At 48.0% G+C, this 26,999-nt stretch overlaps 1 protein-coding gene across 6 annotated transcripts in view; it reads left to right on the top strand.

Moving 5' to 3' along the window:
- Positions 1-26,999, top strand: part of ube2f (ubiquitin-conjugating enzyme E2F (putative)) — a 253,275-nt gene that overhangs the window by 11,421 nt on the left and 214,855 nt on the right. For 2 of the 6 annotated variants that reach the window (XM_085985596.1, XM_085985597.1), the window contains exon 1: positions 24,871-24,894. The exons of 3 other annotated variants lie outside the window; for them this stretch is intronic. The gene's annotated coding sequence lies outside the window, so the exon portion shown is untranslated. Of the gene's footprint in view, positions 1-24,870; positions 24,895-26,999 lie in introns of those variants that run through there. One more of the 6 variants, XM_085985592.1, reaches the window with a different exon arrangement.

Below are 26,999 nucleotides of genomic sequence, written 5' to 3'. Positions count from 1 at the left end.
CTACAAGCACCGTCAGTGCTGTGGGTTTAATACTACAAGCATTGTCTGCTGTGGGTTTAATACTACAGGCACCTTTGTGCTGTGGGTTTAATACTACAGGCTCCTTTGTGCTGTGGGTTTAATACTACAAGCACCGTCAGTGCTGTGGGATTAATACTACAAGCTCCTCAGTGCTGTGGGTTTAATACTACAGGCTCCTCAGTGCTGTGGGTTTAATACTACAGGCTCCTCAGTGCTGTGGGTTTAATACTACAGGCTCCTCAGTGCTGTGGGTTTAATACTACAAGCTCCTCAATGCTGTGGGTTTAATACTACAAGTTCCGTCAGTGCTGTGGGTTTAATACTATAAGCTCCTCAGTGCTGTGGGTTTAATACTACAAGCGCCGTCAGTGCTGTGGGTTTAATACTACAAGCGCCGTCAGTGCTGTGGGTTTAATACTACAAGCTCCTCAGTGCTGTGGGTTTAATACTACAAGCTCCTCAGTGCTGTGGGTTTAATACTACAAGCGTCGTCAGTGCTGTGGGATTAATACTACAGGCTGCTCAAAGCTGTGGGTTTAATACTACAAGCACCGTCAGTGCTGTGGGTTTAATACTACAAGCTCCTCAGTGCTGTGGGTTTAATACTACAGGCTCCTCAGTGCTGTGGGTTTAATACTACAACCTCCTCAGTGCTGTGGGTTTGATACTACAAGCACCGTCACTGATGTGGGTTTAATATTATAAGCTCCTCTGTGCTGTGGGTTTAATACTACAAGCTCCTCTGTGCTGTGGGTTTAATACTACAAGCTCCTCTGTGCTGTGGGTTTAATACTACAAGCTCCTCAGTGCTGTGGGTTTAATACTACAAGCACCGTCGGTGCTGTGTGCTTAATACTACAAGCACCGTCAGTGCTGGGTGTTTAATACTACAAGCACTGTCAGTGCTGTGTGTTTAATACTACAAGCTCCTCAGTGCTGTGGGTTTAATACAACAAGTGTGGTTTTGATTAGTTACACTGGTACTGCTCCATAGAATAGATACACAGGTACTGATCTTTACAGAGTATTACAGTGTGTTAATGCAGGATTACCTGACGGTGCTGGATTTGGATTACTAGATATTACGGTGTGTTAATGCGGGATTACTTGGCAATGCTGGTTTAGAATTAGAGTATTACAGAGTGTTAATGTAGCATAACCTGATGGTGTTGGATTAGGATTACAGGATATTATGATGTGTTGATGCAGGGTCACACAGCGATGCTGGTTTAGGATTAGTTTTTTTTATTCGTTCCTGGGATGTGGGCATCGCTGACAAGCCCAGCATTTATTGCCTATCCCTAATTGCCCTTGAGAAAGTGGTGGCGAGCCGCCGCCTTGAACCGATGCAGTCCGTGTGATGAAGGTACGCCCACAGTGCTGTTAGTGAGAAAGTTGCAGGATTTTGACCCAGCGACGATGAAGGATCGGTGATATGTTTCCAAGTCAGGATGGTGTGTAACTTTGAGGGGTACTTGGAGGTGGTGGTGTTCCCATGTGCCTGTTGCCCTTGTCCTTCTAAGTGGTAGAGGTCGTGGGTTTGGGAGGTGCTGTCAAAGAAGCCTTGGCGAGTTGCTGCAATGCAGCTTATAGAGGGTACACACTGCAGCCATGGTGCGCCGGTGGTGGAGGGAGAGAATGTTTAAGGTGGTGGATGGGGTGCCAATCAAGCGGGCAGCTTTGTTTTGGATGGTGTCGAGCTTCTTGCGTGTTGGAGCTGCACTCATCCAGGCAGGTGGAAAGTATTCCATCACACTCCTGACTTGTGCTTTTAGTGGAAAGGCTTTGGGGAGTCAGGAGGTGAGACACTCACCGCAGAATACCTAGCCTCTGACCTGCTCTTGTAGCCACATTATTTATGTGGCTGGTCCAGTTAAGTTTCTGGTCAATGGTGACCCCCCCCAGGATGTTGTTGGTGGGGGATTCGGCAATGGTAATGCCGTTGAATGTCAAGGGGTGGTGGTTAGACTCTCGCTTGTTATAGATAGTCATTGCCTGGCATTTGTGTGGCGCGAATGTTACCTGCCACTTATCAGTCCAAGCCTGAAGTCGTCCAGGTCTTCCTGCATTCGGGCATGGACTGCTTCATTATCTGAGGAGCTGTGAATGGCGCTGAACACTGTGCAGTCATCAGCAAACATCCCCATTTCTGACTTTATGATGGAGGGAAGGTCGTTGATGAAGCAGCTGAAGATGGCTTGGCCTATGACACTGCCCTGAGGAACTCCTGCAGCGATGTCCTGGGGCTGAGGTGATTGACCTCCAACAACCACAGCCATCTTTGTGCTAGGTAGGACTCCAGCCAGTGGAGCTTTTTCCCCCCGATTCCCATTGACTTCAATTTTACTGAGGCTCCTTGATGCCGCACTCAGTCAAATGCTGCCTTGATGTCAATGGCAGTCACTCTCACCTCACCTCTGGAATTCAGCTCTTTTGTCCATGTTTGGACCAAGGCTGTAATCAGGTCAGGAGCTAAGTGGTCCTGGTGGAACCCAAACTGAGCATCGGTGAGCAGGTTATTGGTGAGTAAGTGCTGCTTGATAGCACTGTCGACAACACCTTCCATCACTTTGCTGGTGATTGAGAGTGGACAGATGAGGTGGTTATTGGCTGGGTTGGATTTGTCCTGCTTTTTGAGGACAGGATATACCTGGGCAGTTTTCCACATTGTCGGATAGATGCCAGTGTTGTAGCTGTACTGGAACAGCTTGGCTAGAGGCGTGGCTTGTTCTGGAGCACAAGTCTTCAGCACGATAGCCGGAATGTTGTCGGGGCCCATAGACTTTGCTGTATCCAGTGCGCGCAGCCATTTCTTGATATCACGTAGAGTGAATTGAATTGACTGAAGACTGGTTTCCGTGATGGTGGGGACCTCAGAAGGGCGACAATATGGATCATCCACTCGGCACTTCTGGCTGAAGATGGTTGCAAACGCTTCAGCCTTGTCTTTTGCACTTGAGTGCTGGGCTCCACCATCATTGAGGATGGGGATATTCATGGAGCCTCCTCCTCCCATTACTTGTTTAATTGTCCACCACCATTCACGACTGGATGTGGCAGGACTGCAGAGCTTTGATCTGATCTGTTGATTGTGGGATAAGAACATAAGAACATAAGAAGTAGGAGCAGGAGTAGGCCATACGGCCCCTCGGGCCTGCTCCGCCATTCAATAGGATCATGGCTGATCCAAATCTAGACTCACGTCCACTTCCCTGCCCTCTCCCCGTAACCCCTAATTCCCTTATCTGCTAGGAAACTGTCGATCTCCATTTTAAATTTATTTAATGTTGCAGCTTCCGCAGCTCTCTGGGGTAGCAAATTCCATAGATTTACTACCCTCTGAGTGAAGAAGTTTCTCCTCATCTCAGTTTTGAAAGGGCAGCCCCTTATTCTTAGATTATGCCCCCTAGTTCTAGTCTCACCCATCAGTGGAAACATCCTCACCGCATCCACCCGATCAAGCCCCCTCACAATCTTATATGTTTCGATAAGATCGCCTCTCATTCTTCTGAAGTCCAATGAGTAGAGTCCCAACCTACTCAACCTTTCCTCATACGTCAACCCCCTCATCTCCGGAATCAACCGAGTGAACCTTCTCTGAACTGCCTCGAGAGCAAGTATATCTTTTCTTAAATATGGAAACCAAAACTGCACGCAGTATTCCAGGTGTGGCCTCACCAATACCCTGTATAACTGCAGCAAGACTTCCCTGTTTTTATACTCCATCCCCCTTGCAATAAAAGCCAAGATTCCATTGGCCTTCCTGATCACCTGCTGCACCTGCATACTAACTTTTTGTGTTTCATGCACCAGGACCCCCAGATCCCTTTGTACAGTAGCACTTTGCAGTTTCTCTCCATTTAGATAATAACTTGCTCTTTGATTTTTTCTGCCAAAGTGCATAACCTCACACTTTCCAACATTATATTGCATCTGCCAAATCTCTGCCCACTCACTTAGCCTGTCTATGTCCTTTTGCAGGTTTTTTATGTCCTCCTCACTCACTGCTTTCCCTCCCATCTTTGTATCGTCGGCAAACTTGGATATGTTGCACTCGGTCCCTTCCTCCAAATCGTTAATATAGATTGTGAAGAGTTGGAGTCCCAGCACTGACCCCTGCGGAACACCACTAGTTACTGATTGCCAGCCCGAGAATGAACCATTTATCCCAACTCTTTGTTTTCTGTTAGATAGCCAATCTTCCACCCATGCCAGTATATTACCCCCAATCCTGTGATTTCTTATCTTGATCAGTAATCTTTTGTGTGGAACCTTGTCAAATGCCTTTTGGAAGTCCAAATACACTACATCCACTAGTTCCCCTTTATCCACCCTGTATGTTACATCCTCAAAGAATTCGAGCAAATTTGTCAAATATGACTTCCCCTTCATAAAACCATGCTGACTCTGTCCTATTAAATTATGTTTATCCAAATGCTCTGTTACTGTTTCCTTAATAATGGACTCCAACATTTTGCCAACCACAGATGTTAGGCTAACTGGTCTATAGTTTCCAGCTTTTTGTCTACTTCCCTTCTTAAATAAGGGTGTTACATTAGCAGTTTTCCAATCTGCCGGGACCTTTCCTGAGTCCAGGGAGTTCTGGAAAATAATCACCAATGCATCCACAATCCCTACCGCCACTTCTCTCAAGACCCTAGGATGTAGGCCATCAGGTCCGGGGGATTTATCCGCCTTAAGTCCCATTATTTTACTGAGTACCATCTCCTTAGTGATTTTAATCGTCTTTAGCTCCTTCCCCCCCCCCCCCCCCCCATTGCCCCCTGTTGGGATATTTTTAGTGTCCTCTACTGTAAAGACTGATACAAAATATTTGTTCAGCGTCTTTGCCATCTCCATGTTCCCCACCACTAGTTTCCCGGTCCCATCCTCTAAGGGACCAACGTTCACTTTAGCTACCCTTTTTCTTTTTATATAGCTGTAGAAACTCTTGCTATCTGTTTTTATATTTTTTGCTAGTTTACTTTCATAATCTATCTTCCCTTTCTTAATTAATCTTTTAGTTATTGTTTGCTGGCTTTTAAATGCTTCCCAATCTTCTATCCTCCCACTAGATTTGGCTACTTTATATGCCCTTGTTTTCAGTCAGATACTATCCTTTATTACTTTACTAAGCCACGGATGGCTGTCTTTTCTTTTATTCCCCTTTTTCCTCAGTGGAATATATTTATCTTGAAAGATGTGAAATATCTCCTTGAATGTAGACCACTGCTCTTGTACCGTCTTACACTTTAACCTGTTTTCCCAGTCCACTTTAGTCAATTCTACTCTCATACCTTCATAGTCTCCTTTATTTAAGCTCAGTACGCTGGTTTGAGATCCAACTCTCTCATTCTCAAACTGAATTTGGAATTCAACCATATTATGGTCACTCATTCCAAGGGGATCCTTTACTAGGACATTTTTTTATTAATCCTGTCTCATTACACAGGACCAGATCTAAGATTGCCTGCCCCCTGGTTGGTTCAGTTACATACTGCTCAGGGAACCCGTCCCTAATACACTCTATGAACTCTTCCTCAAGGCTGCCATGCCCAATTTGATTAGTCCAGTCAATATGAAAGTTAAAATCCCCCATGATTATAGCTGTTCCCTTATTACAAGCCCCATCTATTTCCTGATTTATACTCCGACCAACAGAGTTGCAACTGTTAGGAGGCCTATAGACTACGCCCACTAGTGACTTTTTCCCCTTATTATTCTTTATCTCCACCCAAACTATTTCATTATACTGATCCTTTGACCCAATATCATTTCTGACTATTGCAGTGATTCCATCCTTGATTAACATAGCAACCCCACCTCCCTTTCCTTCCTGTCTGTCCTCCCTAATTGTCAAATACCCTTGTATGTTTAGTTCCCAGTCATGATTATCTTGCAGCCATGTTTCCGTAATGGCCACCAGATCATACCCATGTGTAGTTATTTGTACCATCAACTCGTCAATTTTGTTACGAATGCTGCGTGCATTCAGATAAAGAACTTTCAAATATGTTTTCTGACAATTTATTCCTGCTTTTACCCCTTTTACTACTTTACCTTTATCATTATACATTCTGTCCCTTCCTGACATGCTCTGGTTTTTAATTCCCCCACTGCTACCTTGCTCTATTGCCTTTTCCGCTGTCATTTTTATTTTTTGGTGTCTTAAAACCTCCCCCCCCACTAATTAGTTTAAAGCCCTCTCTACAGCCCTAGTTATTCGAATAGCCAGGATTCTAGTCCCAGCACTGGCCAAGTGAAGTCCGCCCCTTGTACAGGAACAGCCCTCTCCTGTCCCTGTACTGATGCCAGTGTCCCAGGAAGCAAAACCCATTTCTCCCACACCAGTCTTTGAGCCACGCATTTAACTCTCTAATTTTATTTACCCTAGCCAAATTTGCACGTGGCTCAGGTAGTAATCCAGAGATTATTACCCTTGTGGTTCTGCTTTTTAATTTAGCCCCTAGCTGCTCAAACTCCCTCAGCAGAACCTCCTTCCTTGTCCTATCTATGTCGTTGGTACCAACATGGACCACGACAACTGGATCCTCCCCCTCCAAGTTTCTCTCCAGCCCAGAGGAGATGTCCTTAACCCTGGCACCGGGCAGGCAACACAGCCTTCGGGACTCTCGCTCTCGGCTGCAAAGAACTCTATCTATCCCCCTAACGATACTATCCCCTACCACTACAACATTTCTTTTATCTCCCCTCACTTGAATGGCCCCCCGCTCCATGGTGCTGTGGCCGGTTTGCTCATCCTCCCCGCAGTCCCCGTTCCCATCCTCACAGGGAGTAAGAGCCTCAAACCTGTTGGACAAGAGCAAGGGCTGCGGCTCCTCCAACACTACCTCCTGGATCCCCGTACCTGCCTCACTTCTAGTCACACCATCCTGACCCTGGCCACGGACTACATCTGAATTAATTAATCTAATTGGTGTGACTACCTCCTGATACACAGAGTCCAGGTAACTCTCCCCCTCCCTGATGTGTCTCAGTGTTTGAAGCTCGGACTCCAGCTCTTCAACACGGAGCCGGAATTCCTCGAGCAGCCAACACTTACTGCAAATGTGATCACCGTGAGCATCAATGGTGTCCACCAGCTCCCACATATTGCAGCAGCAACACATCACCTGATCTCCCATTCTATGTAATTAATTACATTTATTAATATTATTCTTAAATACCCTCTGCCCCGATTCTAGATGATGAATATCGCACCTTAGAAACTATAAACCACAGAGTTTAAGCTTAAAAAAGAGAGAAATACTCACAAACCAATCACTTACCCGCTTTCTGGTGACGTCACACTTGGATTACTTTCTACCTCTCTCCTTCCCTCTGAGTTCCAAGATTGGAGATTGGTGCACCTTACCTGGTCTCTGGAGCCTTTATACAGCCGCTCAGCCTGCGATTCCCGCCGATTCTCGCACTGAGGCCTTACCTGGGCTCTGGAGCCTTTATACAGCCGCTCAGCCCACGATTCCCGCCGATTCTCGCACTGAGGCCTTACCTGGGCTCTGGGGCCGTTATACAGCCGCTCAGCCTGCGATTCCTGCCGATTCTTGCACTGAGGCCTTACCTGGTCTCTGGAGCCTTTATACAGCCGCTCAGCCTGCGATTCCCGCCGATTCTCGCACTGAGGCCTTACCTGGTCTCGGGAGCCTTTATACAGCCGCTCAGCCCACGATTCCCGCCGATTCTCACACTGAGGCCTTACCTGGTCTCTGGGGCCGTTATACAGCCGCTCAGCCTGCGATTCCTGCCGATTCTCGCACTGAGGCCTTACCTGGGCTCTGGAGCCTTTATACAGCTGCTCAGCCCGCGATTCCCGCCGATTCTCGCACTGAGGCCTTACCTGGTCTCTGGGGCCTTTATACAGCCGCTCAGCCCGCGATTCCCGCCGATTCTCGCACTGAGGCCTTACCTGGTCTCTGGGGCCTTTATACAGCCGCTCAGCCCGCGATTCCTGCCGATTCTCGCACTGAGGCCTTACCTGGGCTCTGGAGCCTTTATACAGTCGCTCAGCCCGCGATTCCCGCCGATTCTTGCACTGAGGCCTTACCTGGGCTCTGGAGCCATTATACAGCCGCTCAGCCCGCAATTCCCGCCGATTCTCGCACTGAGGCCTTACCTGGTCTCTGGAGCCTTTATACAGTCGCTCAGCCCGCGATTCCCGCCGTTTCTCACACTGAGGCCTTACCTGGGCTCTGGAGCCGACCATGGAGCACATATACCAGAAACGCTGTTTACGGAGGTCACGGACCATCATCAAAGACCCTACCCACCTCAGCCACAGTCTGTTCGCCCTCCTGCCATCTGGGAGACGCTACAGATGCATTCGTACCCGTACGACCAGATTTAGGAACAGCTTCTTTCCCAGGGCTGTCATCCTACTGAACTCCACAAATAAACTCTAAAGCCTGCACATCTGCCAATGCACTTTATTATGGTTATGTTAATGTATTACAAGCCAAATGTATGTTGAATGTTTAAATGTCTTAATCTAAATGTACACTCTCGGGAGCCGCAAGCCTACATTTCGTTGTACTGCACTTGTGCACTAACAATGACAATAAAGTTGATTATGATTATTATGATAACATTCCAACTCCAACTCCGTATCCCTTTAGACCATATTTACAATGCCCACATTTTGCTTTTAGTTGATCTCATTTATTCTCGGCTTCCTTTACTGATTTCATGAACAACACCTCAGACTTATTTCTCTTTCATTAGATCACCCACTTTGGCTTCACTTTTCTGCACACGGAAGTGAAACACTCTCGCCAGTTTCTTTTTCATCCCAGGATCAGCTGCTTCTTGTCTAAAACTTTTATTGCTGTACTCATGATTATTATTACTGTTGGAGGGAGTTAACCGCCCCCCCCCCCCCAATGGTTTCTTACCTAAACGAACTTGGTTTTGTACAAGCCCTGATCCAAGTACTTGGTATCTCACAATTAGGAGTGTTGCTAGTCAGCTCCTGCCACGATTGCCAATTGTACGAAAATTCTAATCTTGACACCAAATATGGTTGCAACTAAACCGTTTATTGTGCGACAAGAAGTCTTAACATTGTTCTTGGGAGACACAATGTTTGAGCAACATCATACAAGAAAAGCAACGACAATTACCCCGTTCTTTCCTCGGGTAGAGGGAAGTAACCTCATGGTGTATTTGGACTTTCAGAAGGCTTTCGATAAGGTCCCGCATAAGAGATTAGCGTGTAAAGTTAAAGCACATGGGATTGGGGGCAAGGTACTGACTTGGATAGAGAACTGGTTGGCAGACAGGAAGCAAAGTGTTGGAATAAACGGCTCTTTTTCCGAGTGGCAGGCAGTGACTAGTGGGGTACCGCAGGGATCGGTGCGAGGACCCCAGTTATTCACAATATATATTAATGATTTAGACGAGGGAACTAGATGTAATAGCTCCAAGTTTGCAGACGACACAAAGCTGGGTGGGCGTGTGTGCTGTGAGGAGGATGCCGAGAAACTCCAGTATGATTTGGACAGGTTGGGTGATTGGGCAGCTGTATGGCAGATGCAGTATAATGTGGATAAATGCGAGGTTATCCACTTTGGTGGTAAAAACAGGAAGGCAGATTATTATCTGAACGGCAATAGATTGGGAGAAGGAGAAGTGCAACGAGACCTGGGTGTCCTTGTGCACCAGTCGCTGAAGGTAAGCATGCAGGTGCAGCAGGCGGTTAAGAAGGCAAATGGTATGTTGGCCTTCGTAGCGAGAGGGTTCGAATACAGAAACAAGGATGTCTTGCTGCAGTTATACAGGGCCTTGGTGAGACCACACCTTGAGTATTGTGTGCAGTTTTGGTCGCCTTATCTGAGGAAAGATGTTCTTGCCATGGATGGAGTGCAGCGAAGATTCACCAGACTGATACCGCAAGCCTACATTTCGTTGTACTGCACTTGTGCACTAACAATGACAATAAAGTTGATTATTATTATTATAATAATACCTGGGCTCTGGAGCCTTTATACAGCCGCTCAGCCCGCGATTCCCGCCGATTCTCGCACTGAGGCTTTGCCTGGTCTCTGGGGCCGTTATACAGCCGCTCAGCCCACGATTCCCGGCGATTCTCACACTGAGGCCTTACCTGGGCTCTGGAGCCTTTATACAGCCGCTCAGCCCGCGATTCCCGCCGATTCTCGCACTGAGGCCTTGCCTGGTCTCTGGGGCCATTATACAGCCGCTCAGCCCACGATTCCCGGCGATTCTCACACTGAGGCCTTGCCTGGTCTCTGGGGCCATTATACAGCCGCGATTCCCGCCGATTCTTGCACTGAGGCCTTGCCTGGTCTCTGGGGCCGTTATACAGCCGCTCAGCCCACGATTCCCGGCGATTCTCACACTGAGGCCTTACCTGGGCTCTGGAGCCTTTATACAGCCGCTCAGCCCGCGATTCCTGCCGATTCTCGCACTGAGGCCTTACCTGGGCTCTGGAGCCTTTATACAGCCGCTCAGCCCGCGATTCTCGCACTGAGGCCTTACCTGGTCTCTGGAGCCTTTATACAGCCGCTCAGCCCGCGATTCCCGCCGATTCTCGCACTGAGGCCTTACCTGGGTCTTGGGAGCCTTTATACAGCTGCTCAGCCCGCGATTCTCGCACTGATTCATCGCTTAGCTCTGTCTATAGCATGCTGCTTCTGTTGTTTGGCATGCATGTGGTGATGCGTTGCAACTTCCCCAGGTTGTCACCTCATTTTTAGGCTCGCCTGGTGCTGCTCCTGGCATGCTCTTCTACACTCCTCATTGAACCAGGGTTGGTCCCCTGGCTTGATGGTAATGGTAGAGTGTAGGATATGCCGGGCCATGAGGTTACAGATTGTGGTGGATTACAATTCTGCTGCTGATGGCCCACAGCGCCTCATGGATGCCCAGTTTTGAGCAGCTCGATCTGTTCTGAATCTATCCCATTTAGCACGGTGGTAGTGCCACACAACATGATGGAGGGTGTTCTCGGTGTGAAGACGGGACTTTGTCTCCACAATGACTATGTGCTGGTCACTGCTACCAATACTGTCATGGACTGATGCATCTGCGACAGGTAGATTGGTGAGGACGTGGTCAAGTAGGTTTTTCTCTCATGTTGGTTCTCCCACCACCTGCCGCAGGCCCAGTCTGGCATCTATGTCCTTCAGGACTCGGTCAGCTCGGTTAGGAGTGGTATTACCGAGCCACTCTTGGTGTTGGACATTGAAGTTTCCCACCTAGAGTACATTGTGTGCCCTTGCTACCCTTCGTGCTTCTTCCAAGTGGTGTTCAACATGGAGGAGCATTAATTCATCAGCTGAGGGAGGGCGGTAGGTGGTAATCAGCAGGAGGTTTCCTTGCCAATGCTTGACCTGAAGCCATGAGACTTCATGGGGTCCGGAGTCAATGTTGAGGACTCCCAGGGCCACACCTTCCCGACTGTATACCACTGTGCCGCCACCCCTGGTGGGTCTGTCCTTCCGGTGGAACAGGACATACCCAGGGATGGTGATGGAGGAGTTTGGGACATTGGCTGAAAGGTATGATTCTGTGTGTATGACTGACTATGTCAGGCTGTTGCTTGACGAGTCTGTGTGACAGCTCTCCCAATTTTGGCACAAGTCCCCAGCTGTTAGTGAGGAGGACTTTTCAGGGTCGACTGGGCTGGGTGTGCCTTTGTTGTGTCCGAATCTGGAGCCGAGGTCGATGCCGGGTGGTCTGTCCGGTTATGGGTTGTTAATGCAGGATGACATGGCAGTGCTGGATTAGGTTTGCATGATTTAAAGTGTGTTAATGCAGGATTACAGGTGTATAATTTGACAACGGATTGCAGTTTCAGTGATGCCCCCAATGATCAGTGCAGGTTAACAGCAATCGTTTCCTCTGATGAAGGAAGTGATTATATACGAGACTAAAGGATGTTAATTGCCACTAAAAGCCTTATTTTTGGTGCTTAGTATAAAGCTCCTTCAGATGTCTTTCTGCACGAGGAGTGCTCTAGAAATGTAATAATCACAGCCATTCAGCGTAAAAAACCCAACTGTTACACTTGCGACGGTTCGTGGATGTAAGGGGAACTGGTTGAGCAATGTAAGCATCTTTGTTTTTATCTTGATCTCTCACTCTCTTTGGAAGGCCTTTCCCCTCGATACTGTGTATTTAACAACCCTTAATCTCTCTACAACAGTGTGTTAATGGTTAATAGCTGGCATAGCTGGAATTGATGGGAAAAGAACACTATGGAAGCCTTGAGAGTACAAGATGTGTGATGACACAGGCTTGCTAATGGTGGGTGGAGGCTATTGGATGAGAATGGCTTAGCACAAACTGAATTTATCATTCAAAGCTCATCGCCTAATCGTAAATGTCAAATACAAGAATATCAACAAATGCCTGCAGGATGAAGTGAAGTGATATTTAGCTTCACAATAGAATTTTTCTTGCTTGTGCTGCACCAGTCATTTTTAATCTTGACATTTGGTGAATGGGGCAGAGAAGATTCGGGTAATGGAGCTGAGCGATGATGATTTATTCTGTTTTTTTAATAAGATTAATGTTTTTTATTTCACCAATGCGAGCAATAATTTCACAGTCTGCAGATGGTGAGCTAAAATTGAGTGCAGTGAGTTTACAAGTGGCAATTTTTACAAAGCCATCTGGCACAAGGGTGTCTTGGCTGAGGGTGGTCTGAACCTCATACTTTAATCTCTCAATATCCTTCTGTTAACCCCATGTATTTTTGAAGAATGGTGTTCCCAAGAAGTTCATGAGGTCACTCCTTCCAGATGACTTAAACAGATAAAGATTAACATTAATCTCCTCCCCCACCCCACCCCCCAACAACAACCACACTCGACACCAAGGGAAAATTAAGAGCAAAAATTGGACTTTACTGTCTGTCTCAAAACAGGGGGAGTGGGCCCTGTTCTGTTGGCGGGATGAGGGCTATTCTATGGGAGAGGTTCACCCATTCTGTTGGATTGGGGAATCCCCATTCTGTTGGGAGGAGAGAGGGGGAAGTGCTGTTCTGTTGAGGAGAGGTGGCCCTTTCAGTGTGAAGCCTGTTCTATCAGGGGAGTTGGGTGTCCTATCAGAGGGAGGGGTTCAGTCTGTAGGACCAGTGGGCCCCAGTCTGTTAAAGGGGAGCTTTTGGAATGCTGCACAGTTCTGTCGGGTAGGGGAAGTACTCTGGGCGGGGTCATCCTGTTCGAGCGTTCTCCCATTCTGATGGAGAGGGGGGAAAAGTTCTGTGGGGGAGAGAGGGGGAATGTTCTGTGGGGGAGAGAGGGGGAATGTTCTGTGGGGGGAGAGAGGGAATGTTCTGTGGGAGAGAGAGGGAATGTTCTGTGGGGGGGAGAGAGGGAATGTTCTGTGGGGCGAGAGAGGGAATGTTCTGTGGGGGCGAGAGAGGGAATGTTCTGTGGGGGCGAGAGGGGGAATGTTCTGTGGGGGAGAGGGGGAATGTTCTGTGGGGGAGAGAGGGAATGTTCTGTGGGGGAGGGAGAGGGAATGTTCTGTGGGGGGAGAGAGGGAATGTTCTGTGGGGGGCAAGAGAGGGAATGTTCTGTGGGGGAGAGAGAGGGAATGTTCTGTGGGAGAGAGAGAGGGAATGTTCTGTGGGAGAGAGAGAGGGAATGTTCTGTGGGAGAGAGAGGGAATGTTCTGTGGGGGAGAGAGGGGGAATGTTCTGTGGGGGAGAGAGGGGGAATGTTCTGTGGGGGAGAGAGGGGGAATGTTCTGTGGGGGAGAGGGGGAATGTTCTGGGAGAGAGAGAGGGAATGTTCTGTGGGGGAGAGAGGGAATGTTCTGTGGGGGAGAGGGAATGTTCTGTGGGGGAGAGAGGGAATGTTCTGTGGGGAGAGAGAGGGAATGTTCTGTGGGGGAGAGGGAATGTTCTGTTGGGGAGAGAGAGGGAATGTTCTGTGGGGGAGAGAGAGGGAATGTTCTGTGGGGGAGAGAGAGGGAATGTTCTGTGGGGGAGAGAGGGGGAATGTTCTGTGGGGGAGAGAGAGGGAATGTTCTGTGGGGGAGAGGGAATGTTCTGTGGGGAGAGAGGGAATGTTCTGTGGGGAGAGAGGGAATGTTCTGTGGGGGAGAGAGAGGGAATGTTCTGTGGGGGAGAGGGAATGTTCTGTTGGGGAGAGAGGGAATGTTCTGTGGGGGAGAGAGAGGGAATGTTCTGTGGGGGAGAGGGAGAGGGAATGTTCTGTGGGGGAGAGGGGGGAATGTTCTGTGGGGGAGAGAGGGGGAATGTTCTGTGGGGGGGAGAGGGGAATGTTCTGTGGGGGAGAGAGGGGGAATGTTCTGTGGGGGAGAGAGGGGGAATGTTCTGTGGGGGAGAGAGGGGGAATGTTCTGTGGGGGCAGAGAGGGGGAATGTTCTGTGGGGGAGAGAGGGAGAATGTTCTGTGGGGGAGAGAGGGGAATGTTCTGTGGGGGAGAGAGGGGGAATGTTCTGTGGGGGAGAGAGGGGGAATGTTTCTGTGGGGGAGAGAGGGGGAATGTTCTGTGGGGGAGAGAAGGGGGAATGTTCTGTGGGGGAGAGAGGGGCAATGTTCTGTGGGAGGAGAGAGGGGGAATGTTCTGTGGGGGAGAGAGGGGGAATGTTCTGAGGGGGAGAGGGGGGGAATGTTCTGTGGGAGGGAGGGGGAATGTTCTGTGGGAGAGAGGGGCGGATATTCTGTGGATGTTCCTTTTAAGGCACAAGAACCCCACAGGAAAAGTGGTCCAACCGTGGGCTAACGAGAAGTTAAAGATAGTATTAGATCAAAGGAAGAGGCTTATAATGTTGCCAAAAAGTGTAGTAAGCTTAAGGATTGGGAGGATTTTAGAATTCAGGCAAAGGAGGACCAAGAAATTGATAAAGAAATGGAAAATAGAATATGAGAGTAAACTAGCGAGAGACATAAAAACAGACTGTAAAAGCTTCTATATGTATGTATAAAGGAAAAGATTAGCAAAAGTAAATGTGGGTCCCTTACAGGCTGAGACAGGAGAAATTATAATGGGGAATAGGAAATGGCAGAGAAATTAAACAAATACTTTGTGTCTGTCTTTACGGCAGAAGAGGCAAAAAACTTCCCAGAAATAGTGGAGAACCAAGGGTCTAGCGAGAATGAGAAACTGAAAGAAATTAGTATTAGTAAAAAAAATAGTACTGGAGAAATTAATGGGACTGAAAGCCAATAAATCCTCATGACCTGATGGCCTACATCCTAGGGTTTTGAAGGAGGTGGCTATAGAGATAGTGGATGCAATTGGTTGTCATTTTCCAAAATTCCATAGATTGTAGAACAGTTCCTGTGGATTGGAAGGTAGCAAATGTAACCCCACTATTTAAGAAAGGAGGGAGAGAAAATGGGGATATACAGACCAGTTAGCCTGACATCAGTAGTAGGGGAAAATGCTAGAATCTATTATTAAGGATGTGGTAACAGGGCACTTAGAAAACAATAATAGGATTGGGCAGAGTCAACACGGATTTATGAAAGGGAAATCCTGTTTGACGAATCAGTTAGAGTTTTTTGAGGTTGTAACTAGCAGAATAAATAAGGGGAACCAGTGGATGTGGTGTATTTGGATTTTCAGAAAGCATTCGATAAGGTGCCACCAAAAGATTATTAAACAAAATTAGGGCTCAGGATTGGGGGTAATATACTAGCATGGATCGAAGATTGGTTAAACGGACAGAAAACAGAGAGTAGGAATAAACGGGTCATTTTCGGGTTGGCAGGCTGTACATATTGGGGTACCGCAAGGATCAGTGCTTGGGCCTCAGCTATTCACAATCTACCTCAATGATTTGGGATGAGGGGACCAAATGTAATACAGTACAGGAAACTTCGCGATATCCGGCACCGGCATGATGCCGATCTATGAAAACTTCCGGACAGACCAGCGCTAATGTTGAAGGATACGGAGGTTTCTCATCTCCGTATCTGACAACAAGCACTGTTGCTTAGCAACAGCTTGTAAACAGTTGGCCCGTACCTTGGAAGCATCTCTGTAGCTTAGCAACAGCTTCAGAGAGGCTTTCAAGAGACTGACTGTTTAAAAAAAATGCTAGAAGAAAAAAAAAAGAAAAAAAAACTAACAAAACGGCTGCTGATTTCTGCCGTTAGATCGAGGTTTCCAGACATACAACCTCCGGATAAACAAAGTTTCCTGTATATCCAAATTTGCTGCTGATACAAAGCTGGGTGGAAATGTAAGCTGTGAGGAGGATGCAAGGAGGCCTCAAGGGGACATACAGGCTAAGTGAGTGGGCAAGAACATGGCAAATGGAATATAATGTGGAGAAATGTGAAGTTATCCACTATTGTAGGAAAAATAGAAAAAGCAGGGTATTTTTTAAATGGTGAAGAGATTGGGAAATGTTGGTGTTCAGAGGTACCTGGGTGTCCTTGTACACGAATCACTGAAAGTTAACATGCAGGGTACAGCAAGTAATTAGGAAAGCAAATGGTATGTTGGCCTTTATTACAAGAGGATTTGAGTATCAAATCAAATTGGGCAGGGCTGCCTTGAGGATGAGTTCATTGAGTGTATTAGGGATGGGTTTCTTGAGCAGTATGTAACTGAACCGACCAGGGGGCAAGCAACCTTAGATCTGGTCCTGTGTAACGAGACAGGATTAATTAAAAATGTCCTAGTAAAGGATCCCCTTGGAATGAAGTGACCACAACATGGTTGAATTCCATATTCAATTAGAGGGTGAGAAGTTGGATCTCAAACAAGCGTGCTAAGCTTGAATAAAGGAGACTATGAAGGTATGAGAGCGGAATTGAGTAGAGTGGATTGGGTAAATAGATTAAAGGGTAAGACGATACATGATCAGTGTGTACATTTAAGGAGTTATTTTACAACTTCCAAAAAATATATATTCCACTGAGAAGAAAAGGGTGTAAAAGAAAAGACAGCCATCCGTGGCTAAGTAAAGAAATTAAGGATAGTATTCGACTAAAAACAAGGGCATATAAGGTAGCAAATCTAGTGGGAGGATTAGAGGATTGGGAAAACTTTAAAAGACAGCAAAAAATAACAAAAAGATTGATTAAGAAAGGGAAGATAGATTATGAAAGTATATTAGCAAAAAATATAAAAACAGATAGTAAGAGTTTTTATAGTTATATAAAAAGAAAAAGGGTGGCTAAAGTAAATGTTGGTCCCTTAGAGGATGAGACCGGGAAATTAATGGTGGGAAATATGGAGATGGCAAAAACACTGAATGAATATTTTGTATCAGTCTTTACAGTAGAGGACACTAAGAATATCCCAACACTGGACAAACAGGGGGCTATAGGGGGGGTAAAATAATGGGACTCAAGGTGGATAAATCACCTGGACCTGATGGCTTACATCCTAGGGTCTTGAGGGAAGTGGCGGTAGGGATTGTGGATGCATTGGTAATAATTTTCCAAAACTCCCCGCAGACTGGAAAACTGCTAATGTAACACCCTTATTTAAAAAGGGCAGTAGACAGAAGGCTGGAAACTATAGACCAGTTAGCCTAACATCTGTGGTAGGTAAAATCTTGGAGTCCATTATTAAGGAGACAGTAACAGGACATTTGGATAATAATTTAATAGGACAGTCAGCATGGTTTTATGAAGGGGAAGTCATGTTTGACAAATTTGCTGGAGTTCTTTGAGGAAGTAACATATAGGGTGGATAAAGGGGAACCAGTGGACGTAGTGTATTTAGACTTCCAAAAGGCATTTGACAAGGTGCCACACAAAAGATTATTGCTTAAGATAAAAAATCACGGATTGGGGTAATATTCTGGCATGGATAGAGGATTGGCTATCTAACAGAAGGCAGAGAGTTGGGATAAATGGTTCATTCTCAGACTGGCAATCAGTAACTAGTGGTGTTCCGCAGGGGTCAGTGCTGGGTCCCCAACTCTTTACAATCTATATTAACGATTTGGAGGAGGGGACCGAGTGTAACATATCAAAGTTTGCAGATGATACTAAGATGGGAGGGAAAGTAGTGAGTGAGAAGGACATAAAAAACCTGCAAGGGGCCATAGACAGGCTAAGTAAGTGGGCAGAGATTTGGCAGATGGAATACAATACTGGAAAGTGTGAGGTTATGCACTTTGGCAGGAAAAATCGTAGAGCAAGTTATTATCTTAATGGCAAGAAACGAAAGTACTGAAGTACAAAGGGATTTGGGGGGTCCTGGTGCACGAAACTCAAAAGGTTAGTATGCAGGTGCAGCAAGTGATTAAGAAGGCCAGTGGAATGTTGGCTTTCATTGCTAGGGGGATAGAATATAAAAATAGGGAGGTATTGCTTCAGTTGTACAAGGTATTGGTGAGACCGCACCTGGAATACTGCATACAGTTTTGGTGTCCATACTTAAGAAAGGACATACTTGCTCTCGAGTCAGTACAAAGAAGGTTCACTCGGTTAATCCCGGGGATGAGGGGATGGACATATGAGGAGAGGTTGAGTAGATTGGGACTCTACTCATTGGAGTTCAGAAGAATGAGAGGCGATCTTATTGAAACATATAAGATTGTGAAGGGGTTGGATCGGGTGGATGCGGGGAGGATGTTCCCGATGATGGGTGAAACTAGAATTAGGGGGCATAGTCTTAGAATAAGGGGCTGCTCTTTCAAAACTGAGATGAGGAGGAACTACTTCACTCAGAGGGTGGTAGGTCCATGGAATATGCTGCCCCAAAAAGCTGTAGAAGCTACATCATTACATAAATTTAAAACAGAAATAGACAGTTTCCTAGAAGTAAAGGGAATTAAGGGTTACAGGGAGTGGGCAGGAATTTGGACATGAGTCTAGGTTCGGATCGGTCATGGCCCTGTGGGTAGCGGAGCGGGCCCAGGGGCCGTGTAGCCTGATCCTGCTCCTATTTCGTGTGTCTAATTCTGCTAGTTTCAGGAGATAGTTCTGTGATAGTGGATTGGCGGTTAGGATCAGATCAGCCATGATCTTATTGAATGGCGGAGCAGGCTCGAGGGGCCGATTGGCCTACTCCTGCTCCTATTTCTTATGTTCTTATAAGAGTAAGGGTATTACTGCAATTATATAGGGCCCTGGTGAGACCACACCTGGAGTATTATGTACAGTTTTGGTCTCCTTACCTAAGGAAGGATGTATTTGCCATAGAGGGAGTGCAACAATGGTTCACCAGACTGATTCCTGGGATGGGGGGATTGTCCTATGAGGAGAGATTGAGTAGACTAGGCCTATATTACCTAGAGTTTAGAAGAATGAGAGGTGATCTCATTGAAACATACAAAATTCTTACAGGAATTGACAGGATAGATGCAGGGAGGGTGTTTTCCCTGGCTGTTGAGTCTAGAACCAGGGGTCACAGTCACAGAATAAGGGGTCGGCCATTTAGGACTGAGATGAGGAGAAATTTCTTCACTCAGGTGGTGGTGAATCTTTGGAATCCTCTACCCCAGAGGGCCGTGGAGGCTCAGTCGTTGAGTATATTCAAGAGGGGGCGGGTGATCTTCTGATGGGGAGGGGAGGATGTTCTGATGGGGAGGGGGTTTCTGATGGAGAGGGGGGGTTCTTTTGGAGCCCCGCCCCAATCTGCGTGAATGGTTTCCAGGGCTATTTTCTTGCCAAGCACGGCACTGAGTATTTCAGTGCTTGGAGACTTTTAGATGGATGCAACTCGGGGAGCCCTTCAACTGGGATGGGGAGTGTGTACGTGTTAGCTTTTGACAAACTTCAAATGTGTAACTACAGGTGTAAGTCTGGTGCAAGTCTGTGGGGATGGGAATCTACCTTTGCTACTTGGCTTTTCACTTTTATTTTTTGCCCTATTTTGAGGGGGCGGGAGAGTCTGTATATTTCCTGCATGTTTGCCTAATCCAAGAAAAACATATTGTGAAAGGAGAAATAACAACAGAAAACGCTGGAAAAACTCAGCAGGCCGGGCAACATCCGTGGAGAGAGAAATAGAGTCAACGTTTCGGGTCTAACCCTTCTACAGAACTGAGGGAAAAAGGCAGGAAATGAAAAGATTAAAAGGCAGTTTGGGGGCTGGGAAATGGGGGAGGGGATGAAAGAAGAGACATTAAGAGATATTCAAGGTGAGACGAGATAGTAATAGGACAGGTAAAGGAACAAACAATGGCTCTAGATGAAGTGTGAAATGCGCTGGCAGTGTGAAAGACAGCTACCATGTGGGGGAGAGAGAAAAAGGAACAGGCACAAACCAAAGGTGTGGATAAAAAATATAATAGGGGCCGAGGTTATGATCTGAAATTGTTGAACTCGATATTGAGTCCGGAAGGCTGTAAAGTGCCTAATCGGAAGATGAGGTGCTGTTCCTCGAATTTACGCTGAGCTTCCGTGGAACAATGCAAGAGGCTGCGGATGGTGGGGTCTGAGTGGGAATGGAACGGTGAATTGAAATGACAGGCGACCGGAAGCTCGGGGTCACCATTACGGACTGAACGGAGGTGTTCCGCAAAGCGGTCACCCAATCTGCGTTTGGTCTCCCCGATGTAGAGGAGACCACATCGTGAGCAGCAAATACAGTATACTACAGGAAACTTTCGATTTACCGGCACCTAAATAACCGGAAATCTCGGTTAACTGGCAAAATTCAGGAGTAGGTTCAGGTAACTTTTATTTTTTTTTACTCCATTTGTTGCTGTGCAAGGGTGTGGCTGCAGCTGTTGCTAAGCTACAGAGACGCTTGCAACTTGTGCCCATTGTTCTGAAGCAACAGGGTTTGTTGCTTTATACGGAGCTCTCAGCTCCGTATCTTTTACTATAGCGTTCAGTTATCCGGAATTTTTGATGAACTGGCACCACGTCGGTCCCGTCCGTGCCGAATAAAAAAAAGTTTCCTGTAGATTGCAAGAAGTACAAGTAAACTGCTGTTTCACCTGGAAGGGGTGTTTGGGGCCCTGGACAGTGGGAAGGGGGGAGGTATATGGGCAGATGTTGCATCTCCTGCGCTTGCACGGGAAGGTGCCGGGCGAAGGGGAAGGGATGCTGGGGGTGATAGAGGAGTGGACTAGGGTGTCTCGGAGGGAGCGGTCCCTACGGAATGCTGAAAGGGGAGGGGAGGGGAAGATGCGTTTGGTGGTGGGATCACGTTGGAGGTGGTGGAAATGACGGAGGATGATCTGTTGAATGTGGAGGCTGGTGGGGTGAAAGGTGAGGACAAGGGGAACCCTATCGTGGTTCCGGGAGGGAGGGGCAGGGGTGAGGGCAGAAGTGCAGGAGATAGAACGGACCCGGTCGAGGGCCGTGTCAACCACGGTAGAGGGGAATCCTCGGTTGAGGAAAAAAGAAGACATGGTGTGGAAGGTGGCATCGTCGGAGCAGATACGGCGGAGACGGAGAAACTGGGAGAATGGAATAGAGTCCTCACGGGAGGCGGGGTGGGAGGAAGTGTAGTCCAGGTAGCTGTGGGAGTCAGTGGGCTTGTAGTGAATGTTGGTCAATAACCTATCCCCAGAGATGGAGACGGAGAAGTCGAGGAAGGGAAGAGTCGGAGATGGACGATGTGAAGGTGAGGGAAGGGTGGAAATTGGAGGCAAAGTGAATGAAATTGTCTAGTTCAGGGCGAGAGCAGGAAACGGCACCGATACAGTCATCAATGTACTGGAAAAAGAGGTGAGGGAGGGGACCCAAGTAGGACTGGAACAAAGAGTGTTCCACATATCCCACGAAAAGGCAGGCATAGCTAGGACCCATGCGGGTACCCATAGCAACACCTTTAATGTGGAGTCAAAGAAGTTGTTCAATGTGAGAACAAGTTCAGCCAGGCGGAGGAGGGTGGTGGTGGATGGGGACTGGTTGGGCTTCTGTTCAAGGAAGAAGCGGAGCGCCCTCAGGCCATCCTGGTGGGGGATGGAGGTGTAGAGGGATTGTACATCCATGGTGAAAAGGAGGCGGTTGGGGCGAGGAAACTGGAAACTGTTAAAGTGGCGGAGGGCATCAGAAGAGTCGCGGTGGGAAGAGACTGGACAAGGGGAGAAAAGATAGAGTCGAGATAGGAAGAGATAAGTTCCGTGGGGCAAGAACAGGCTGAAACGATGGGTCTACCAGGGCAGTCCTGTTTGTGGATCTTGGGAAGGAGGTAGAAGCGGGCTGTGCAGTGTTGAGGAACTATGAGGTTGGTGGCCGTGGGGGGGATGATCTCCAGAGAGGAGGCTGTTCATGGAGTGCTGATGCAGTACTCTTGTGGCACTGGGTTTGCAGGATACGGTTCCTATATTTGCACCAGTCGATGTTTTTTTGGATCCTACATTTTGTGTGTCCCAGCTTTGAGAATTGCCAGGGGCAAGGATGTGCTGGACCTGGTTGCAGCTACTCGCCTGTCTCCTCAGTCTATCTGCCCTTAATGTCACATTGGAACAAGTGAGGTGTATTCTGTGAGACACATTGGAAAATCCCTGACACTGGGTTCAGACTGTGCCCTGAGGGGCTGCACATGGTCTTCGGGTGTGAGGCTCTTCCGCTTGCTCAGGGCAACTGTCCCGCTGGAAAGCCTTGTGTATGGGTCATTACAACATCCCGGCTGTCGTGCTAAAGACTTGTGCTCCGGAACTAGCCACACCTCCAGCTAAGCTGTTCCAGTGCACCTAGCCTCCCAGCTACAATATCCTCGATTTCAATCAAGAGGGTGTAAAGACTGAGTGGCATTTGTCAAGAATTTGAATCTGGGTCACCCAGTCTGTGATCTTGTAATCTATCAGTGAATTTGTCTTTTTATGACTGGTTTACAGAGAGCAGATGTGTTTTTGCTGTATACACTATATTAGTTTATATTGTACTTAATTTTGAAACCCAATTTGGTGCTGGAAAAATCAATGGAGCTCGTTCAGTTAAAAGCCTGACCACAACACACACAATTACAGATTCGTTCTGTTGTAATCAAATTGATCGCAAGCAGGCAGGTCAACGACCTCTGTGGACCAGACATCTTGTAATAAATTGAATGTCTTGATGGAAGATTGTAATGAGTGGTGCCACTGCTCTGCAAGAAACACTGAGTGGTACAGGAAGGCTTGCTGAATGCCACTGTAGATTTCCAATGTTCAGTGTCCTCTACTGATGGCATCAGTGCCAACTGTCCTCTCAGCGAGGAAGCCATTCTAACTGTGGCATGTGCTTGCCCTGTGCCTTTGGTTCCTGAGGTGGCAGTTCACAGATGGACTCTGCATATCCAGCTGGTGCTTGGTTTCTTGGAGTTGAGAGGCTACAGACTGGCTCAAAATTCACAATCAGTGCCCCTGTTCAGGAGAGAGGAGGGGATGCTAGCTGGGATTGGGACACTTCTACAGCATAATTTGATCTGTGAATATAGATATACATAAATCATTAAAAATAGCAACACAAATTGATATGGCCATAAAAAGTGCAAACTAAGTATTAGGGATCATTTCTAGAGGAGTTGAATACAGTACAAAAGAAGGAAGATAATGTTAAATTTGTATACAACCTTGGTTAGACCACAGTTGGAGTACTGCACACAGTTCTTGTCTCCATACTACAAAAAGGATATTGAGGCACAGGAGAAAGTGCAGAATAGATTTAGCATAAGAACATAAGAAATAGGAGCAGGAATAGGCCATTCGGCCCTTTGAGCCTGCTCCGCCATTCAGTAAGATCATGGCTGATCGACCTCAACTCCACTTTCCTGCACTATCCCCATATCCCTTGATTCCCTTAATATCCAAAAAACTATCGATCTCTGTCTTGAATATACTTAACGACTGAGCCTCCACAGCCCTCTGGGGTAGAGAATTCCAAAGATTCACCACCCTCTGAGTGAAGAAATTTCTTCTCATCTCAGTCCTAAATGGCCGACCCTTTATTCTGAGCTGTGACCCCTGGTTCGAAACTCCCCAGCCAGGGGAAACATCCTCCCTGCATCTACCCTGTCAAGCCCAAGGGTAACTGAGATTTTGCAACTACAGGTAGACTACCCTTTATCCGGACTTCCGAAAACCGAAACCCTCTAAAAACCGAAGGTTTTTTCGTTCAGCGTAAGTCGTGCGTACGACTTACGCTGAACGAAAAAACCTTCGGTTTTTAGAGGGTTCCGGTTGCGGAAGTTCGGATAAAGGGTAAGTTGTGCGCACGACCCCCCGCCAGCCCCGACAACCGCCGACCCCGCCAACCGCCGACCCCCCCGCGGACCCCGTCGGCCCCGACAACCGCCGACCCCCCCCCCCGCGGACCCCGCCAGCCCCGACAACCGCCGACCCCGCCAGCCGCCGACCCCCCCGCGGACCCCGCCGGCCCCGACAACCGCCGACCCCCCCGCGGACCCCGCCGGCCCCGACAACCGCCGACCCCCCCGCGGACCCCGCCGGCCCCGACAACCGCCGACCCCCCCGCGGACCCCGCCGGCCCCGACAACCGCCGACCACCCCCGCGGGCCCCGCCGGCCCCGACAACCGCCGACCCCCCCGACCCCGCCAGCCCCGACAACCGCCGACCCCGCCAGCCGCCGACCCCCCCGCGGACCCCGCCGGCTCCGACAACCGCCGACCCCGCCAGCCCCGACAACCGCCGACCCCCCCGCGGACCCCGCCAGCCCCGACAACCGCCGACCCCCCTCCGCGTACCCCGCCGGCCCCGACCCCCGCCGACCCCGACTGACTTACGCTGAGCGTCAGCGTAAGTCGTGCGCACGACCCCCCGCCGACCCCCCCGCGGACCCCCGCCGACCCACCTTCCGAAATCCGAAATTCTCCTTTATCCGAAACTCGGCTGGTCCCGAGGTTTTCGGATAAAGGATAGTCTACCTGTATCAGGAAAGATTAAGCAGGCTGGGGCTCTTTTCTCTGGAAAAGCGAAGACTAAGAGGAGACCTGATAGAGGCCAAGGGTTCGATCGAGTGAATGAGAAGAAACAGTTTTCTCTTGTGGGTGAGTCCAGAATAGGGGAGCATAAATATAAATAGCCACTAACAAATCAAATAAAGAATTTAGGAGGAATTTCTTTACACAGAGAGTGGTGCGAATGTGAAACTTGGTGCCACGTGGCATGGTTAAAGCAGATTGCATTGATACATTTAAGGGGCGGCTTGATGAACACGAGGAAGAAAGGAATAAAGGGATACGGGGGCAGGGTGGGAACAGGTTATTAGAGTGGGAGGAGGTTGGTGTGGAGTATAAACACTGCCATAGACCAGTTGGGCCAACTGGCCTATTCCTGTGCTGTAGATTCTGTGTAATTCTAAGTGGTTTCTGCACCTACGTGTTGCCAGCAGTTGTGACTTCAGAGCCCCGTTTTCCAGCATTATGTTAGCGAACAAAATTGTACTGGTCATTTTGATCAGTATGTTTATGGTACAGGAAGTGGGAATGAGCTTGTTTGAATAGCCTACTTCTCTCATTTGTATTATACGGGCATTGTGATAGCTTCATTTACCTGTGTTACTGGAGTGCCTGAGAGTTGTTCTGGTTATTTAGATGAGATCAAGTAAGAATGGAGTGCTTAGATTACACGAGTAAGTCAGAGGGGACCATTCACAGTATTTTAGTGCTTTTAAAGAGTTGCAGTAAGTATAGTATAGTCTGATATCTGCTAAAGGCACATCCTTTAAATTGGTCACTAGCAGCCAATTCCTGCAGTATTCCAGTCCCCTTGAGATAAAGGCTAGCATTCCACTAGCATCTTTGATTACTTTTTGTACCTGTGCACTAGCTTTTAGTAATTAAAAAAAAAATTCGTTTATGGGATCTGGGTGTCGCTGGTAAGGCCAGCATTTATTGCCCATCCCTAGTTGCCCTTGAGAAGGTGGTGGTGAGCTGCTGCCTTGAACCGCTGCAGTCCGTGTGGTGAAGATACTCCCACAGTGCTGTTAGGTAGGGAGTTCCAGGATTTTGACACAGCGACGATGAAGGATTGGCGATATACTTCCAAGTCAGGGTGGTGTGTGACTTGGAGGGAAACTTGGAGGTGGTGGTGTTCCCATGCGCCTGCTGCCCTTGTCCTTCTAGGTGGAAGAGGTCGCGGATTTGGAGGGTGCTGCTGAAAAGCCTTCGCGAGTTGCTGCAGTGCATCTTGTAGATGGTACACACTGCAGCCATGGTACGCCGGTGGTGGAGGGAGTGAATGCTTAAGGTGGTGGATGGGGTGCCAATCAAGCGGGCTGCTTTGTCCTGGATGGTGTCGAGCTTCTTGAGTGTTTTTGGAGCTGCACTCGTTCAGGCAAGTGGAGAGTATTCCATCACACTCCTTACTTGTGCCTTGTAGATGGTGGAAAGGCTTTGGGAAGTCAGGAGGTGAGATACTCGCCGCAGAATACCTAGCCTCTGACCTACTCTTGTTGCCACAGTATTTATGTGGCTGGTCCAGTTAAGTTTCTGGTTAATGGTGACCCCCAGGATGTTGATAGTGGGGGATTCGGCGATGGTAATGCCATTGAATGTCATGGGGAGGTGGTTAGACTCTCGCTTGTTGGAGATAGTCATTGCCTGGCACTTCTGTGGCGCGAATGTTACCTGCCACTTATCAGCCCAAGCCTGAACTTCGTCCAGGTCATGTTGCATGCGGGCATGGACTGCTTCATCATGTGAAGAGTTGTGAATGGCGCTGAACACTGTGCAGTCATCAGCAAACATCCCCATTTCTGACCTTATGTTGGAGAGAAGGTCATTGATGAAGCAGCTGAAGATGGTTGGGCCTAGGACACTGCCCTGAGGAACTCCTGCAGCGATGTCCTGGGGCTGTGATGATTGACCTTCAACCACCACAACCATCTTCCTTTGTGCTAGGTATGACTCCAGCCAGTGGAGCGTTTTCCCCCTGGACACTCTGATTCCTTTGCTCTTCCACAACTCCTAGTCTCTCACCATTTAGAAAATATTCTGTTTTGCCTTTCTCGGATCCAAAGTGGATGACCTCACATTTCCCCACATTAAACTCCATCTGCCACAGTTTTGCTCGTTCAATTAGTCTATCAATGTCGCTTAGTAACTTCCTGCTTCCAGCTACACAATTTACTGTACCTCCTAACAGTTTCTTC

This window comes from Somniosus microcephalus, chromosome 4, assembly GCF_052327205.1.
Source record: "Somniosus microcephalus isolate GS21.2 chromosome 4, FLI_Smic_1.0, whole genome shotgun sequence".
Taxonomy (NCBI): domain Eukaryota; kingdom Metazoa; phylum Chordata; class Chondrichthyes; order Squaliformes; family Somniosidae; genus Somniosus; species Somniosus microcephalus.
Note: the sequence above shows the minus strand (reverse complement) of the source record. Positions and strands in the feature narration are given on the sequence as shown.